Consider the following 20,270-nt stretch of genomic DNA (forward strand, 5'->3'; position numbering starts at 1 on the left):
ACAGACTTAACAGCTGCATAAGCTACAGGCTGCAATTAACACAAGCGCGTTTAAGGACCTAACAGGCCAGGAAGTGCACGAAACTCAGTATGAAAGAATTGTGATTAACTCGAGTTCAAGGATGTGGAGCACATTAAAGCGGCTGAAAAGAATATGTTCAAGTGTGGGGAAGTATTGATTTGAGGAGCTGAGCTGTCTGCCATTAACATGTAAAGCAGATAAAAGGTGGACAGGATTGACCAGGACAGATGTTTAATTACACGATTGGGTCAAGGAATGATGCAGACTAGAGCTTGGGAAATCACCAGAAGACGTGGATGTATACATTCAACTGAAAAACGATTAAAAGGAAAGGAAAGGGAGGTAATTATAAATAAGGCACTGGAACAGAGAGTTCAAGTGGAAAATAGAAAAGAACAGAAAATCAGTGCACTTAATTTTGCCTGAATTGTTTTTTTTATATTATTTCAATTCCAATGTCTGATGATAATATTTAACGATGGCAATGGTCTACTTGACTTGCTATTGAACTGTTTGCTCTTTTTTAATCTCAGAATATCACCTCCACTTGGATATATTAATGAGATGAAAGCCTCCATTTCTTAACAAGTTCTTAACTGGATCTCTGACAGGACGTAACGAAATGGGGCACAAACAATGAGTCAAAAAATGGCCTCTTGCTGGGATCCCTCCAATTTCATGAATCTTTGCAGCCTACTGTATGGCAAAGCAGGTCTCAATGAGGCCTGGGCTGCTCCAGCTCCTACCTTTTATGTTCCTAAATCTATCTTCATTTAAACGCACCAACTGAAGATATAATGAGTGACAATGTTATACACAGGAGTGTAATGTGGGCAGATGGAGAGTGTTGAAGAGAAAGATTGACAGTGTGGATATTGCATTAGATTTGACAGTCTAATGTCCCAGGTCAGTAAAGATACCATATTTGAAGTAGATAGAGTGAGGACAATTCTGTGGTGATGACATCACTGACCCAGTAATCCAGGGGCACAGGTTAACACTCTGGGGACACGAGTTCAAAGCTTGCACATCAGTTGATGGCTAGGTTAATCAAACATATGATCAGGAGTGAAATTCTCAGTAATAGTGACCATGAAACCTTCACCGATGATCAACATTGATCATATAAACCCATCAGGTTCATCGATGCCATTTAGAGAAGGACACAACTATCCTGACCTGGTCTGGCCTACCTGGGACACCAGATTCATAGCAATGACTCCTAACTGCCTTCAATGGTCAATTATGGGTGGACAACAATTGTTAGCAGTGCCCATGAAAGAAAATAAAATAAGCATAGAGAAGGCTGAATAATATATATAATAATATATAGAGAATATAGAGAAGGCTGAATGATTACATTGATTTAGCTGATGTCAGCAAGGATAAACAATTGAGGTTTTATAAAGTCATCAACGCTGTGGGCTTTGGGGTATCTCCAGTGAATGTAAGAACTAGGAGCAATACTAAGGCATATGGACTTGATGTAGATTGCGTTTAAATTGTAATTCTGCTGATGATTATGGCCCACAATATTCCTTGGATGCCTAGTTTTGAGCTGTTGGATCTCTTCTGAGTTAGGAGAAAGTGAGGACTGCAGATGCTAGAGATCAGAGCTGAAAATGTGTTGCTGGAAAAGCACAGCAGATCAGGCAGCATCCAAGGAACAGGAGAATCGACGTTTCGGGCATGAGCCCATCTTCAGGTTTCCTGAAGAAGGGCTCATGCCCGAAACATAGATTCTCCTGCTCCTTGGATGCTGCCTGACCTGCTGCGCTTTGCCAGCAACATGTTTTCAGCTCTTCTGTGTTAGTCCTACTTCACAAGGCAGTTATTCAACACAATAAGTTGGAGATTCTCAATGCAAAGAAGGGACTTCATTTCCATAAGGACTATGTAGCCATGCACAGATGTGCCTGGAACAATTTGCATAGTGAGAGCAAGGTCTCCTGTGATGATGCTCTTGCCACCTTTAGCAAAACTGGGAAGGAGGTGACATAGTGGTAATGTCACTAGAGTAGTAATTCAGTGATCTGGACTAATATTCTGAATGCATAGATTTGGTTATGATCATCACAAATCCTGATGTGAACTCAATAAAAGTTCTGGATTTGAAAGGCTGGCTGTCATTAGTAAGCATTGATGTCTTCAGGGAAGGAAATCTGCTGCCCTTACTTGGCTCACATGTAACCCCAACCCAACAACAGTAAACTGGCATCTGAAAACAAACTGTCAACCATTTAATTCAAGGACAGCTAGGGTTAGGCAGAAAGTTCAGGTGCAGTCAATGATGGCTATATCGCATGAGTGAATTACGCAAGAGAAAACCAACGTTGGCAGATATGCTTTTCTGAATTCAGTCAACTTGTTTGCTATCCTCCTGAGTTACTCTTAATAATGGACTGTCGAATATATTCTCAATGCTTCATTAAAGCAACTTTCAATATAGAGGAGCACTGGTTCCTCAGCTGATGGAAAGAAGGGGTGGTAATCAGCAAGTTTCCTTGTCCAAGCTTGACAATGAGACTCTGTGGGCTTTTGAGCCAATGCTGAGCAGTCCAAGGGTCACTCATTTCCAATCATCAAGCACTGAGTTGCCATCTCTGCCGGGTCTGTCCTGCCAGTGAGACAGAGGATGCCAAAGCCGGTGACAAGGAGACTAGAAGTTTGGCTACAAGGTATGATTTGATAATTATGCGAAATGAAGGTTACAAGGATAGGATGGATTTGATTGGGATGCTCTCCAGAGGGTCAGTGCAAACTTTTAGATTAGATTGCTTACAGTGTGGAAACAGGCCCTTCGGCCCAACAAGTCCACACCGATCCGCCACCCACCCAGACCCATTCCCCTACATTTACCCCTTCACCTAACACTACGGTCAATTTAGCCTGGCCAATTCACCTAACCTGCACATTTTTGGATTGTGGGAGGAAACCAGAGCACCCGGACGAAAGCCACACAGATACAAGGAGAATGTGCAAACTCCACACAGAGAGTCACCTGGAGCGAGAATTGAACCCGGGTCTCTGACGCTGTGAGGCAGCAGTGCTAACCACTGTGCCACCGTGCTACCCACGGTGGGCTGAATGGCCTGCTTTCACACAGTAGGGACTACATTAAGCTGCTGAATGTACAAATCTCCAAATTTTGGCAAAATCTTCCTAAACAATAGTGATGGGGACTTTGCCAGGGTTTTCCCTGCCGGTTGATCTGTCCATTTTCACTTTTTATTCAATTTTTCTCTTCTGGTTTTATGTAACCCAGTAGCTTGCTGGACAATTGCAGAGGGCAGATAAGAATCAACTGTACCATTGTGGGTCTGGAGTCACATGGAGCCTGGGTAAGGATGATAACATTATTTCCATAAAGGGTTTTTGGTGAAACAAATGGGTTTTGCACCAATCCAACTTCTTGATCAATATTAATGTGACTAACACTTTATTCCAGCTGAATGAATTAATCGATTGAATTTAAATTTCCCAGTTGTGGTTGTGGCATTAGAATGGACATCACAAAATCATTAGCCCAGGCTTCCAGAGAACCAGTCCAGTAACATTGTCTGGGATTTAGATTGAGTAGGAAGGTTCCCCTCCTCACCATACTGGTTGGAAAACCAATGGGAAACCTGTGCAGCTTTTCATTGGATCACAGAAGCCCTCAAGGGTAGAAAAGGTCATTCAGCCCAACGGATCTACATTGATCTCCTAAAAAGCATCCAACCCGGACCCAGCTCCCCACTTTATCCCTGCATTTCCCACGGCTAACCTACCAAACCTGCACTTCCCTGGACACTATGGGACAATTTAGCATGGTCAGTCCAACCTAACCTGCACATCATTGGACCATGGCAGGAAAACCAGAGTACCCGAAAGAAACACACACAGACACAGGGAGAATGTGCAAACTCCACACAGACAGTCACCTGAAGCTAGTGCCAACAGTGACCCAGGGGCAGATGGTCACTATTGGCAAGGTTTGAAAACCAAGCCATAGGATTTCTGCTGGATGCAGGTGAGTGGAGCATGGATGGATCACACCTGAATTTTCGGCATGTGGCGTTAGAGGCAAAGGCAGGAGGGCTAGCATTGAAAAACACAGTCCTGCCCTAAACAACCCAATGCCATATCTTCTGATCAGGTATCAAGCTTCTGTCAATGATGGCAATTGCATCAGACCACAGGCCCTCATTGACAGTGCCCAGTGTTGGCCAGTTTGGTGTCTTAGGACATTTAAATAATGTTGCTTCCCCCCACCCTTCACATCTTGATGAAAGGCGGCATGGTGGCTCAGTGGTTGGCACTGCTGTCTCACAGTGCGGGGTTCAATACCAGCTTGGTGTCAGTCATCCTTTGGGAGGTTTAGCAAGACAAGTCCCATTGAATCTTTCAGCCAACATTGAACTGCCCTGGGCTCAGGGACGGTCACTGTCACTTGGCTCGTTAATAAGCCTAACTGATATCTTGCAGCCAGCGGGTAGGATTTCCACACTGAGTCCCTCCTGCCACCCACAACAATGACAGGCAGCGGTTACCCCTAACCACCCTCACCCCCAGCACCAGGAATCTGATGTTAGCATCCCAAACCCCTGAATCCCCTGGTACCTCCTACAACCGTGTGGATTCCACCCATTACAAATCCACTACCATGCTTACCACCCTCTGAAAAAATAAGCCTTCACCCAACTTGCTGGCCATTCATTTCCATGCACCCATGACCTCCATCTCAACTCGACTTTCCTTCTGCAATGAGCCATGATTAAGTAGCTGCTAGAATCATCACCAACACCAGACTCGCTGTTGACTGGGAGAATCTATCCCAGTGCTCAGAAGGATTGATGACTGTTCCAAAGCGAGATCAATATCAATGTTTTTATTCAAGAATATGTTCATTTAATTCCCAATTGGTACTTTTGAAAATGATGCCTTCGATTCACAGAAGAGCGACTAAATAAAATGACATCAAAATTAAAAGGCAGGAACATGTTATGCACCCCATCAGTAACTATTCTCTGTTGCACAGGCTGTGGTTTGAAGTATTCTGCAGTGATATGAAGATATGAAGTCACGGAGTCACACAACGTGAAAACAGACCCTTCAGTCCAACTTGTCCACATCGACCAGACCTCCCAATCTGACCTAGTCCCATTTGCCAGCATTTGGTCCATATCTCTCTAAACCATTCCTATTCATATACCCATCTGTATGCCTTTTAAATATTGGAATTGTACCAGTCTCTGTTAGCTTGTTCCATACATGCACCACCGTCTGCATGAAAATGTTGACCCTTATGTCTCTTTTAACTCTTTCCCCTTCAGCTTAAATTTATGCCCTCTAGTTTTGAACCCCTCCCACACTAGGAAAAAGACCTTGGTTATTCACCCTATCTATGCCCTTCATGATTTTATAAACCTTCTCCCTTCAGCCTCTGATGGAAAAAACGCCCCAGCCTATTTTGCCTCCCCTCTAGCTCAAACTCTCTAATCTCAGCAACATTCTTGCAAATCATTTCTGCACCCTCTCAAGTTTCACAACATCCTTCCTATAGAAGGACAACCAGAACTTTATGCAGTATTCCATTATTGGTATCTTTTGCAAACCAGTTTAACAGGCAACATTTCAGATGGTCTAGCCCTTGCTTGCTCATCACTGCATTTTGATCATTCACAGATAAGTGTAGGTGTCAGGTGTGTCTCAGTAGGCAGCAGTCTTATCTCTGATTTAGAAGATTGTAAGGTTAAGATGTGGAGGAGTGGTTGTTATAGTCGAACATGTTTATTTTGGAGCGCAGCTCCTTCATTAGGTGGATCTCTTCATCAGATCAAGGCTCACTCACATACTGTTTTTCACTCCACTGCAATAGTGTAGGAGTGGTGCACATTTGTGAGGATCTATATTTGAGATGTTAACTCCGTGACTTTTTTTTTGATGTTTGTTAACAGGATGTGGGTGTCACTGGCTGGCCAGTTTTGTCCAGCGCACAGTTAAGTCAACCACATTGCTGTGGCTTTGGAGTCACATGTAGGCCAGACCAGGACAACAGATTTTGTTCCCTGAAGGACATTAGTGAATCAAATAGGCTTTTACAACAATCAACTGTGCTTAACATAGGGCCAACTTTTTAATTCCAGATTTTTATTGCATGTAAATGTCACCATCTACCTTGGTGGGGTTTGAAATGAACAGAGAATTCTGGAGAAGCTCAACAGGTCTGGCAGCATCCAGACAGAGAGCAACAAAAGTAACATTTCAAGTCTGGTATGACTCTTAATCAGAATGCATAACTTGAACCCATAGCCCCAAAATTCCAGGGTGGCATGGTAACTCAGTGGTTAACAATTCCAGCCTCGGGCAGCTGTCCGTGTGGAGGTTGCATGCTCTCTCTGTGTCTGTGTGGATTTACTCCCATAGTCCAAAGATGTGCCATGCTAAATTGCCTGTAGTGTCCAGGCATGTGTAGGTGAGGCCGATGAGCCTTGGGAAATGGAAGGATTGGTGGGATAGGAGGGATAGGATAGGATAGGGTTGTTGTGTGTTCTTCAGAGGTTTCATGTGGACTTGATGGGCCAAATGGCTTGATTCCACACTATAAGGATTCTTTGAAAACATTAATCTGAGATTCCAGATTACTAGCTCAGTGACATTGCCACCAAATTACTGCCTGCCCTTGTGGCTGCCTCTATAACAACGTAAACAAATCCCTGAGGAGCAGACACATTCTCTTGGAAAATATTTATCCCTCAATCAATGCAACTGGGACCTCAATGAAACATAAATAGGAACAAAAAATGTTGGAAACAATCAGAAGGTCAGGCAGCCTCATTGGAGAGAGAAATGGTGTTAACATTTCTAAATCCTTGACTTTTCAACAGAACCTTCACTAAACACAATGGAAACTTCATTGCAGCTGCTGTTCGTGGGATCTTGTGTGAAAATTGGCCTACCTTTCCTATTGCTGCAGTACTGACTGCACTTCCTTGGCTGTAGAGACCCTGGGCAAGCTCTGTGATCCTGAGAGCATTAATGTGTAAGTCCTTCTTCAGGCAGTCATTAAGCTCTGTGTCCAACGAAAATATATAAGGAAAGTCTGATCCCATTCTTTCCCTCAACATTCACATTTACTGTCCACATTTCCAACTCCCCTTTCACCCCCTCGGAAGCAATTAGACTTGTCTGTCCTCTAGCCATGAGTAGCTTAATATATAGGAGCTGCTGGGAGGTGGTCGGTTAACTCAGTTGGCTGACTTGTGATGCCTACAGCGTGGGTTCCATTCCTGAAGTGGCTGAGGTTGTCATGAAGGACTCTCCTTCTCAACATTTTCCCCTTACCCAAGACATCAGTGTTGTAATTCTGCTGGGGACAGCAGGATTATGGTGATTTTACCTAAAGGCACCAGGACTGCTTTGGGTAAGGGATCAAGTGGTATATTTCTTCAAATTAGTTTCCGATGCAACAAGGATATAATTAAACTCAGGGTATGGTTAAATCCAAGAGCACCATAAATGCAGTCCAACTTTGATACATAAATAACCACAGAGATTGCTGGAGAAACTCGGCAAGTTTGCAGCATCTGCATGGAGAGAAACAGAGTTAGTGGAGGGGAGGCAGGAATGCAGATCAGCCAGGATTTTGTTGAACAGTAGCACTCTTTTTAAGGGCTGAACGGCCTACTCTTGCTTCTAATTCACGTTTTCCTAAATGGAATGGTCTTCTGAGAATCGTTACAACGGGATCAGGAGAGGCGAAGAATATTTCCACTGGCCCATGCATACAGTGGCTGATGCAAAAGTATTTAGTATTACCATCAGCTTCAACTGTAAAATATGTCATTATCCAGCAGCATCAAATCCCCCACTACAAACCCATCGGGGACTCTCAGCCTTTGAATTAGTATAATATTTCTGCTCTGAACTTTACACACTGGGGACATGACTGAGAGCAGCAACTCCTCACTTTACCTGTAATCTTTAATAACCATCAGTGAGTGTGGTCCTTTATCAATTATTTCGGGACTGTGTTTGAATTCTAGTCTCTGGAGATGGAATGCAGTGCAGTTGTTTAATTGGATTGTATTCAATTAACTGTATCTTTGCTTCCCATATCCTGACACTGGGATCCATCTGAAATCTCTTCTACTGTTGCCAATGCAAATGTGACAATTGATAGGGTTTTAGACTATATATCATGCAAGCCTGCTGTGTGATTTAATTGCACCAAGTCTCATGTGATATATATCATTTCACAATCATTTTTTGATAATTTCATTGCTGTGGAAATTGGTATTTCACGCGGGCAAGAAAACAAAAAAATATAGAAGAGTTTATTATATGAGTGAGGAGAAGGGATATAGCATTGGGACTGTGCCATCTATCGGTCTCAATTACAATGCGAGTGGACGAGACAGAAATACTAAAACAGCCCTCACACAGCCCAGAGGTAGCTTAAAACAAGTGTTCTTGCATGAAGCTCTGTGAATCTTGCATATTTATGCATTCGGCTTTTCAGCGAAAACAGAGAAATTATTCTTGCTGTTTTCTGAACTTTGGCAGTGAATGAATCCATAATGTATTAAGCAGCATGGTCAAACTGAGTAACTCAAAAAATTACTGCTGCTTCTTACGAATCATAAGGAGGTATTGGCAATTGATAAACAAAGAAAAAAGGATAAGCAACAACAAATATTGCCGGCTGGCGAAACTGTCGGGGTTTTGAATAAACTAGGATCTCCTCACTTGTTGTCTTTCAGCAGGACTTCATAAACTGCCTCATGTTTGATGACCAGTGAGAGGGAACACCAGGCAGAGTTCACTGAAAGACATAACCGGCTCAGTAGTTAGATTATGTAGGAATTACAAGCTCAGTTATCCATGCTCCAGTGAATCAGCCTTTCTTTTAAGAAGCCTAGCTGCAGGAAACACTACATGGAATGGCAACAGGGGTCTGGAGTATGGACAGAATATTGGTGAAAGATGGCGTACCATGGTCTGCTGTTGATGGGACAATGTGCATGGTCCTCTTCGGTTAATGGACTGACAAACATCTGCAGCAATAATATTGTAGTGAATTTAATGGATTCTGCCCTGATATTGTAAGACCAAAAGCTTGCTGTTTTTTCAACAATACTCAAATTTGAAAAAGCATAAAAGCTTGACACAATATATATGAGTGTGCTGGATAGTGAATCTAGAGAAGATGCACTACAACCAATGATTTTTGGGCACTGTTTTATGGACAAGACTGGATATGAAAGGGACATTAAACCCACAACCACAACCATCTGGAAGATCATGGGCAGCAAATAAAGGGGAACAGAACCACTGACATGTCCCATCCAAGCTACATAATCTGCTGACATGGGATTTCATCATCCTTCCTGCAATGTCTCGGGTTAAAACCCTGGAACTCCCTCCCGGCACGGTCAGGAATACCTATTCCAAATAGACGGCAATGGTTCAACAAGTGCTCACCAGCACCTGCTCCAGGGCAACTAGGGATGGGCAATAAATGCTGACACAGCCTGTGAAATAAATGAGTGGAATAAATTTACGTAGAGATTCAGGATGAATGTATAGATTTGGATCTTAGCAATACCTCTAATATGCAAAAATTACATGAAATGGTGCTCCCTTTGAGATTTGGCATTCTGGTGATTCTGACTTGATGTTGTAAGACCAAAAGCTTGTTTTTTTTTCAATAATACTCAGATTTGAAAAAGTATAAAAGCTGGACATGGTATACATGAGTGTGTTGGCTAGTTATATTAACTCAAGAAACCCGACCTGAAAGGAACATCGTTTATTGTTGAGCATCAAGGTAGAGCTACTACTCATGGTGTGCCCAGGTTAGTCCCATCAGGGGCAAACAGCTCTGCAAACACATGATTAGATTACTTACAGAGTGGAAACAGGCCCTTTGACCCAACAAGTCCGTACCAACCCTCCGAAGAGCAACCCACCCAGACCCATTCCCTTACATTTATCCCTTCACCCACTCCTACAGGCAATTTAGCATGGCCAATTCCCCTAACCTGCACATTTTTGGACAGTGAGAGGAAACTGGAGCAAACCCACGCAGACACGGGGAGAATGTGCAAACTCCACACAAACAGTTGCCTGAGGCAGGAAATGAACCCTGGTCTCTGGCACTGTGAGGCAGCAGTGCTAACCACTGAGCCACCGTGCCGTCCCTCGAGTCTGCTTTTTTTGTATATCCAGAAGTGCGGTGAAACACAACTGAACAGCTTTCCCACCACCAAATCCCCGTGACTTCTTAAAACTATTAACAACCACCAGTAAATCACCAACGTAACCGATTAGAAATGTATATGCAAAGCGGGAAGGAGATAAATCATAAATGGAGTTGGGGGGGATGGTGAGAGAGATCAGCTTTATTGAATTATCTAATCAACCAATTCAGCGACATTACTACACACCTCTGGAGCAAGTGGGACTTGAACCCAGGCCTCTTGGCTCAGAGGTAGGGGCATTGTCACTTTGCCATCAAAGCCTTTATTGTTTATTCTTTGCCAACTCCTTGGGTTGAACAGAGGACCATTACATTTCCATTCTAGCACCTCTTTAACAGAGCTATTTCAATTGCACCCAAGGGTCTGCTTTATAAATCATTTCATAATCGACCTGTTCAGAGCTTTTACAACACACCTCTGGAGCAGTTGGGACCTGAACCTGGCCCTCCTGACTCACAGTAGGGACACTACCACTGTATTTATATAGAATCCCAACAGTGTGGAAATAGACCTTTCGGCCCAACAAGTCCACACGACCCCACCAAAGAGGAACCCGTTCTGCAAGAGCTTTTCCAGCAAAAGGATAGGTAGACATTTTTCTTCTTGTGGATGGGCTTTGCAGGGCAGGGTGAGGTCAAAGGGATTGGAGGCAGCAGCAGCGATTGGCTTACAGAGACTACCCCCTTTTTCCATCAGCCATGCCTCCCAAGGGGTAACTGTAGGCCTCCTTGGTAGTTGGGTTGACATTGTTTCCTGTTTGGGAATGTAGCCACCTTTCTCGCCCAATGGGGTGGGGGAAAGTGACCGGGGACGTGATATTTGGAGTAGAGGGCTATTGATTGGCCACATTAAGGGTCTTATATATGACACAGATCACTCATCGATCCTCCCATCCACAACATAAATGCAGAGTGAGTGAGAAAGGGGTGAATCTCACCCAAATATTTCCCCTTCCTGCCACCTCCAGGAAGGAAAAATCAATCACTGCAATCATGTCAGAGACACAGAAACCAAGCAAGATTTCAAAATAGCAGTGCAATAATGAGGAGGTTCTAAGTTTTATTGTTGGAGGGCAGGTAAATGTTGTCCAGAGCATAACCTTTATTACGTAGGAGCAATCTTTTCCTACTTACCAGATCTATGAACCAAAAGACCGTAAGTTGTTGGAGCAGAAGTAGGCCATTCAGCCCATCGAGTCTGCTCCACCATTCAACAAGTTTGTAGCTAAACCTACCTTTAGGTTTCAGATACTCTTGTAAATTTTAAGGCGAGGGTTTCTCAGGTGTATTTTAACATTTATAGTGGCATCCTTGTACAGGATGGGTGTTATCCGTTAACACTCATTTCCATTTTCCAATTTCCATCCACCTTCTTTCAACAGTGTGATTGTGAGCTCACAATCCATGGGCAAATCTGATGTCAGCCCATGTCCTATCAAAGAGGCATTCAATGGAAAGCCCATACATCAAGCACAGAATAAATAGTCATTGTAACCAATGCAGTTTATCCAAAGAGACAGGTTTGCAACTGAAATGCCTGTTGACCTTTGCCACCCGAGAGACATTAGCCATTTTCAAAGAGACACACAGTGTCGGACACACAAGGCAAGTCAGTGTTTCAGTCTGTCACAGAAAACATTGTGACATTTTTTCAATCTTCATTTTTGAGCGGAATAACTATAACTTCACAGAAGCTCTGACAGTGATGTAGTACATATTAAAAAAAAATCATCTTTGGAATCTGATTTTTTTTTTCCCTTTAAGCTCTGACTATATTTCCCCATAGATGCTGCTCAGTCCAATGCAATCACCTCCAGCCAGAAAACTCTGATTATCTGGGCCAAAGGCTTTGGCATATTCGCTTTCCTCCATGATCAGTCTGTGGAAGATGTGTAGCGAGTGAACTGATTGTGTCAATCAAGGCCTTCCATCTTAAGCCATGAACCGAAACTGACAAGCTCACACTAAATAACGGCAGGTAGGCTACAGTGATCGACAGTCTTACATCTCAAATGTCTAAGTGCACTAATACCTCTATTAAATACATGGTGTATGCCCACTATACAGAATATGCACAGTATTCATCATCTGCCATTCACAGTTTAAGGGTGATGGAATCAAAGATTCGCATTATCTTTGTCTGAGGTAGACCCCCTAACTGTAAACGGAAACTGAAATGTGAAACCACAGAAAGGAAACTGACCCTCCCAGCATCGAAGGAAGAGAAAACCAAAACTGAGATTTGGAACACCAGAACGTCTGGGCGGACTGAAACCAGTTGAGGCAATATAAAAGGACAGAAGTGTGACCATAACTCAATCGCAGCTGTCGGATGAATCCAGTGGATTAGTACAGACAGAGCTGATGAAGGCAGAGGACCAGCTCCCGAAGCTGAGAATATTTCTGCCCGTCTTTATCTTATTTGAAGATAGATCCACACTGACTGACTAGAGGAGGAATGGAGGACTTGTGCCATTTTTGGTGAAAATCCAGACCCACAGAGCTTGGGTTGTTTGTGAACTGCTAACAGCTCATCAGACTCGCTCACAAAAAAGATGGGAGTTAAAATTCCTTGCAAGGAATCCAGAGCTTTGATGGGCTTTGTGACTGAAGCTGATGACTGAAATGTTGCTGAACCAATTTATCAGATCTGTTCCTGTTGCATCTATCATTTAGAGTTGACAATCAAATGCAATTTACCTGTTAATTCATGTTTCCTCTGGATGTTAGAGAATTGGAGGTTATCTAAGATAATGTTTGCATTATTTGACTCTTGTATACTAAATATTTCTTAATTGTGAACTGTGGGACCTTCATTCTTTTCGTAAATAATTGAGATCTCAGATATCTTTTTTCTTCAAAGTAAAAGTTATTGGTCTCTGCCAAGCTTATAAACATTGACAAAAGGAAGCTGACACTTCCAACACTAACCTTGCTTCCAGATATCAATTCTTCTGATCTGCTGATTGGCTGTTTTCCAATGTTGTTTCACTGTGTTCAAAACCGAAGTTAACACAGTGACCATCACAAGTCGTACAAGATGAACTATAACCACAATAGCTTTCATTCTTTCTTTAGTTCGTTGTTGTTTTATCTTGGAGATATAGATATTTGGATGAGTGTCAAGGGTTTTTCTAGTGTAATACCAACTTACTGTTGGGAAGTCACTTCACGATGACAAGGGTTGAGAGATTTAATGTGATTACCAGAGATCATGCAAAGTCACACGCAAGCTCTGATTTTTCACTCTACGCAAACATTTAACCAGCTGAGGGAATGTTCTAGAAATGATTTAATAAATATGAAAGAGATCAAAATAAACTGCAGAATTTACCCCTTTCTCCTTCCTTGCACTGCACTTGGAAATTTAGATCGGTACAGAAGATTTGTCTTCCATCTACATTACAAGGTAACATATCCAAATAGTCACAGAACTTATTGACTTTGGCATTTACATTGTTATGCACTTATTCTGGGGAGGTCTTGGGGTGCATTGGATTGAGTCCCTATCTTTGAGACAGAAGTTCTGTCTTCAGCTCATGTCTTTTGATGGTCAAGGAAGTTTTGTCCATAATGTAGCTAAACAGGTTTAGAATCAATCTACGAACCCTTCCAACACTCATGGTAAGAGAGGTTCCTGGTCAGCCATGTGATGGAATGAAAGTCAGAGCCTCAATTGTCGTAGCTCTGGGCTACAAAATGTATGTGGCCACATCATCTCAGGCACCCTAGGTGAACAGGAACATATGGATTTACTCTGACTACTTACAGGATTCACCCAGAAGATTCTTATCAGGGTTAGAATGATGTAGGCCATGGTAAGATGTGGGGCAGAATCGGAAGAGAAGCCTCACCTCAAAGTTGGGAGAAATCACTTCACCTTTTATGCTCTTCACCAGCAACATAATGTGATTCTGAATTTGGGTCACTGATAAGAGATGCTAACTCTGCTTCCTCTTCACCGATGCTGCCAGACCTGCTGAGTTTTTCTTGCAATTTCTGTTTTTATCTCTGACTTCCAACATCTGCAGTTTTTTCATTTTGTGATGTGATTCATGTTGGGCAGTGACAAGATTCCAAATGACAGCACTTATTGCTCTTAAACGCCTCTTTAATGCCACAACTCACCTCAGTAATTTCCACCTTCCACCCATTAAATTCGTCCAGCAGGCTGGATATTGAGAAATCTCAGTAAGGAAATCCAAGCAGGTACCTGGTGAATTCAGCTGACCACATTCTCCAAACAACTTCCATACTGGAAACAGGCACCAACGTCTCAGGGCACACTCCATGGGCACTGGCTACATGCACCTCACATCCATGCTTATTGGCATCCAATATCCTCTAAAAACATTCAAAGCACATCTCTGATCCACTTACAGAACACTTGTACACTTCAATACTTCACCTCAGGAAGTACCAGTAGCTTTCATTGTAATGCTGCAGCAAGGCCACTGTGTTATTCAGGAACAGACGCCCAACTTAGAAAATGGAATTGTAGATATACTTGAAACTGTTAATGGCAATTTGGCCAAACCATGCTATGACAGAATCCCTACGTGCAGAAAGAAGCCATCAGGTCTGTACTGGCCCTCTGAAAAGCATCTGACCCAGACCCAGTCCCCCGCTATATCCTTGTAACCCCGCCTTTTCCATGGCTAATCCAACCACCCTGCACATCCCTGGATACTATGGGTATCTTAGTATGGTCAATCCACATTTCCATGTTTGGACTGTGGGAGGAAACTGGAGTACCTGAAGGAAACCCACACAGACACACGGAGCACGTGCCAACTCCATACAGACCGTTGCCCAAGGGTGAAATTAAACCCAGGTCCTGGGTGCAGTGAGGCAGCAGTGCTAACCACTGAGCCACCATACCACCCTAAAGCACCAGGCTATATCTCTGTGCTCCTTATGAGCAGTTCTGGTCACCTTATTATAAGAAGGATATTATTAAATTGGAGAGGGCTGAGAAAAACAATTACTAGAATGTTGCCGGTAATGGAGAGTTTGAGATCTAGGGAGATACTGAATAGTTTGGGACCTTTTTTCACTGGAGAATAGGAGGTCAAGGGGTGACCTTTTTGAGATTTATAAAATCATGAGGGACATAAATAAGGTGAATAACAAAAGCCTTTTGCCCAGGGAGTTCAAGGCATATTTTTAAGATGAGAGGAGAAAGATTTCAAAAAGACACATAGAGAGTGTTCATGTGTGGAATGAACTTCCATAGGATAGTGAAGAGGGCACTTGGTATGCATTCCTTTATTTGTCGGAGTATAGAGTACAGGGGTTAGGAAGTCATGTTGCAGCTGTACAGGACATTGGTTAGGCCACTTTTGGAATATTGCATGCAATTCTGGTCTCCTTCCTACTGGAAGGATGTTGTGAAATTTGAAAGGGTTCAGAAAAGATGTTGCCAGGGTTGGAGGATTTGAGCTATACGGAGAGGTTGAATGGGCTGGGGCTGGGGCTGTTTTCCCTGGAGCGTCGTAGGTTGAGGGGTGACTATAAAATCATGAGGAGCATGGATAGGATAAATAGCCAAAGTCTCTTCCCTGGGCTGGAGGAGTCCAGAACTAGAGGACATAGGTTTAGGGTGAGAAGAGAAAGATATAAAAAAAGACCTAAGGGACAACTCTTTCATGCAGAGGGTGGTGTGTGTATGGAATGAGCTGCTGGGGAAGTGGTGGAGGCTGGTACAATCGCAACATTTAAAAGGCATTTGGATGGGTATATGAATAGGAAGGGTTTGGAGGGATATGGGCTGGGTGCTGGCAGGTGTGACTAGATTAGGTTGGGATATCTGGTCGGCACGGATGAGTTGGACCGAAGGATCTGTTTCCATGCTGTTCATCTCTATGACTCTTATGACTCTCAGAAGTGGTGGATGTGGGTCTAGTTACAATCTTTAAAAGACATTTTGATAAGTGCATGAATGAGAAATGTTTGGAGGGATATAGGTTAAGCGTAGGTAGGTGGGACTAGCTTTGTTTGGGATTACGGCCAGCATGGACTGGTTGGACCGAAGGGTCTGTTTCCATGGCGTGTGACTCTTTGACTCTCATAGTGAGAGTCTGAGCCGACGTGGATGCTCTCAGTGTCCACGCCTTACAATACCTCGCCTTGTGCTTTTTGTGTTTTGCCCCCACAACCAGAATGACCAGGTTCATATCACTTTTGTCTTGTTGTGCTGTTTAGCATCAACAAAGCCAGGAAGCTTTTCATATTTGTTGACAGGTCCCAATTCAAGTCTTGTTAACTTGTCAACTTGTCTCGTTACTTTAGTAATTTTGATGAAATTAGCTGTCACAAGTATTACACACTTCTTCCCTCAAATTCCTGAATTATAAAACAAATGGGAGAAATTTGATTCTGAAGTACCAAACAGACACGAGGGCCTACCTCTGACAAACCCACACAAAATCATCACCACGGAAGCAGTAAAGGGAGAAAACTAGAGTGATAAGATCTCTAACTGTATCACTGTCCTTATCTCTGTCATAAAGTCGTAGAGTCACAGAGTCATACAGCATGGAAACAGTCCCTTCAGTTCAACTTGTCCATACTGACCCTATATCCTAAATTAATCCAGTCCCATTTGACCCATATCCGTCTGAACCCTTTCTATTCATGTCCCCATCCAGATGTCTTTTATATGTTGTAATTGTACCAGCCTCCACCACTTCCTCTGGCAGCTCATTCAATATACGTACCACTCTCTGCATGAAAATAGTTACCCCATAGGTCCCTTTTAAATCTTTCCCCTCTCACCCTAAACCTATGCCCTCTAGTTCTGGACTCCTGCACCCAGGGAAAAAAGACCTTGGCTATTCACCCAGTCCATGCCCCTCTATACGATCACCCCTCAGCCTCCGACACTCTAGGAAAAACAGCCCCAACCTACTCCAAGTCAAATGAGGCAACAGTGAGTTACAGGATCCAACTGTGCAAACCTTAGAGCACAGCAGGCATTCCTTGTAGTCACTGCAGACTTTAGTTATCCACCTGGATCTTCACATCCCCATGGTGCCTCGATTCCTTTGAATCCTGTAGTTCACACTGTGAGCTGTTCAGTTCAGATTAAAGGAGTCTCAAGGTGGTTTCGAAGCTCCGCCTCCAATCATTCTCAAAGCAAACATCGTACTTATATCAGGACTCAATGTGCTTCAGAGTTGCATCCAACAAGTGTGGTCTGGTTGGTTGCAGCTGGTTCTCAGGGCGCCCCTAGGATGTGGAGTTCCATTTGCATTCTCACACAAAATGGCAGCACTAAGGGAGGAAAGACTTACTGCATTTCTCACTGAATAAAGTTTAAGCCTGTGTCATGGACCAAAACGTTGTTCGACATTATCATTTTATCAACATTATGTTGAGATTGTACAGGACATTGGCGAGGCATCTTCTGAAGTACTGTGTCACATTCTGGTCATCCTGTTATAGGAAGGATATTATTAAGCTGGAGAGGGCTCAGAAGAGATTTACCAGGATGTTGCGAGGACTGGAGGTTTGAGTTAGAAAGAACGGCTGGAAAGGCTGGGACTTTTCTCACTGAATCATGTAGATTCCCTCCAGGAATCAAACGAATCATGGCCACATAGGGATGTGAAGTGACAGGGAGGCAGTAGCTGCAGTGGTTGCAAGGAATGCCTGCTGTGCTCTAAGGTTTCCACAGCTAGGTCCTCTGTACATTCACTATGGCCTCATTTGTTTCGGAGTAGGCTGAGGCTATTTTCCCTAGAGCATGGGAGGCTTAGGAGTGGCCTGATAGAGGTTTATAAAATCATGAGGTTTTCCTCTCTCCACAGATGCTACTGTGTTACTTGCATTCCTTGAGGTTTGATAAATATTGGTTCGTTAAAGGAATGCACATTTATTATTCTGTGCCATTTTCCATGGATAGGCTGTGACTTTTTTCACTGGAGCATAGGAGGTTGAGGGGTGACCTTATACAGGTTTATGAAATCATGAGGGGTATAGGTAAGGTGTATGGCAGGTGCCTATTCCCTAGGATGGAGGAATTTCAAGACTAGGGGGGCATACTTTTAAGGTGAGTGGAGAAAGATTTTGAAAAGACACAAAAAGCAATATTTTTACACAGAGAGTGGCTCATGTGTGGCCAGAGGAAGTGATGGATGCAGATACAGTTACAACATTTAAAAGGCATTTAGATAACTACATGAATAGGAAATATTTGTAATGATATGTGCTACGTGCAGGCAGGTGGGCCTAGTTTAGTTTGAGGATTATTTTCAGCATGGACTGGTTGGGTCGAAGGGTCCATTTCTGTGCTGTATTCCTCTCTGACTCTATTTTGATCTTGCACCTGTAAGATGGAAATGAGTGGGCATTTCATAAATTTGTAATATCTCGGGTTTGACTTGTCAATGTGTGTGATGAGTGAGTCACTGTAGGTACACATGTAGCCCAGCTGAATACAATGAAATAATTAATGGTTTAATTAAGCAACCTGAATTGCAAGCAGTTTTAAATTCATTGGCACTTTCCGCTTAGCTCTGAGATCTGTTTGCGTTTTTAATAAATGACAGTGTAGATTGCTCATCCTGCCTGGATATAGGGGCCCAAGACAAATTGAACCATCCAGTAGCTGCGTCCCTTCCGAATTTTCCTCAGGATAGTCTGTGCTCATCCACACACTGCTTTACCTTATGAAGCTTACAACTGGATGCCTTGAAGACAAAACAATTTCTGGAGAAGCTCAAACTTTGAATGTGAGGATGGATGTGATCGCCTCTTGGTGCAATTTCTTGAGCTATTTGTAGTTGGTCCCTTTTTCTTGGGAAATGCATCATACAGTGCAATAGGAAGCTGTTTGGTCCATTGTGTCTGTAAGTGACTTCATTGCTCTTTCCCTGAAGGCCTGCAAACCTTTTCCCTCTCTGTAACCATCCAATTTTATTTGGGACACTATGATCGAATCTGCTTGCAAGTAAAATTTTCCAGATGATAACAACTTACTGTGTTAAAAGAGTTGTATATTAAAATATATCAGTGCACATTAAATACTCATTAGGTAAATCATTGAAGGTAGGTAAAATGAGTGCTACAAGGAAAGAAGTGTTGCTGAAATCTTCCATCTTGATCCTCAGGAACAAATGCAAGAATGCTAAATGTCAAATGATCTCAATAATTTATATTGCAGGAGAAAAGAGTGCTGATTCATTCCCAAGTCACCACTGATTTATTGAAGCATTGGTGTGAAGAAAACAATCGGGGATTTTGGCTCCACGTGCTCACAGTCTTCAAAATGGCTTGAGGTATCAACTTGGTTGCATTTCTTTGCAGACAATATATCCCTTGTAAATGTCACTCCTTGCAGAACTAAAGGTCTTTTTCAACTGCAATGAGGGATGAACAATGATTGCTGCATTAGCCACAGACAGCCACTTCCCACAAGTGGACAAATTTAATATAGATTTGATTTGATTTATTGTTGTCACATGCACCTTGGTACAGTGAAACGTTTTGTTTTGTGAGCAGTGCAGTCAGATCATAACAAACAGGAACATATAGCAGAGGATACAGAAAAGCAAAATCAACATTAGATTTGAGGTTCGAGATCAATCTAATAACAGCGAGGAAGAAGCTTCGCTTGAACCTGTTGGTGCTTGTTTAAACTTCTGTATCTTCTACCTAATGGAAGAGGTTGGAAGAGAGTATTACCAGGCTGGGAGAGATCTTTAATGATGCTGGCAGCCTTTCCAGGGCAATGTGAAGTCCAAATGGAGTCCATGGATGGGAGGTTGGCTTCCTTGATGGCCAAGGCTGTGCACACAACTTTCTGTAGTGTCTGATGGTCCTGAGCAGAACAGGTTATTACTGTACCTGGATAGAATGTTTTCTGTGGTGCATCTGCAGAAGTTGGTGAGGGTCCTCATGAACATGCCACCTGAGGAAGAAGGAGCCACTCCATATTGGTAAACCATCGGCCTCAGCTGATCATGATGCCTGCTCTCTGATCAAGTCAGACCCTACCTTAGAC

Source organism: Hemiscyllium ocellatum, chromosome 42, assembly GCF_020745735.1.
Source record: "Hemiscyllium ocellatum isolate sHemOce1 chromosome 42, sHemOce1.pat.X.cur, whole genome shotgun sequence".
Taxonomy (NCBI): Eukaryota; Metazoa; Chordata; class Chondrichthyes; order Orectolobiformes; family Hemiscylliidae; genus Hemiscyllium; species Hemiscyllium ocellatum.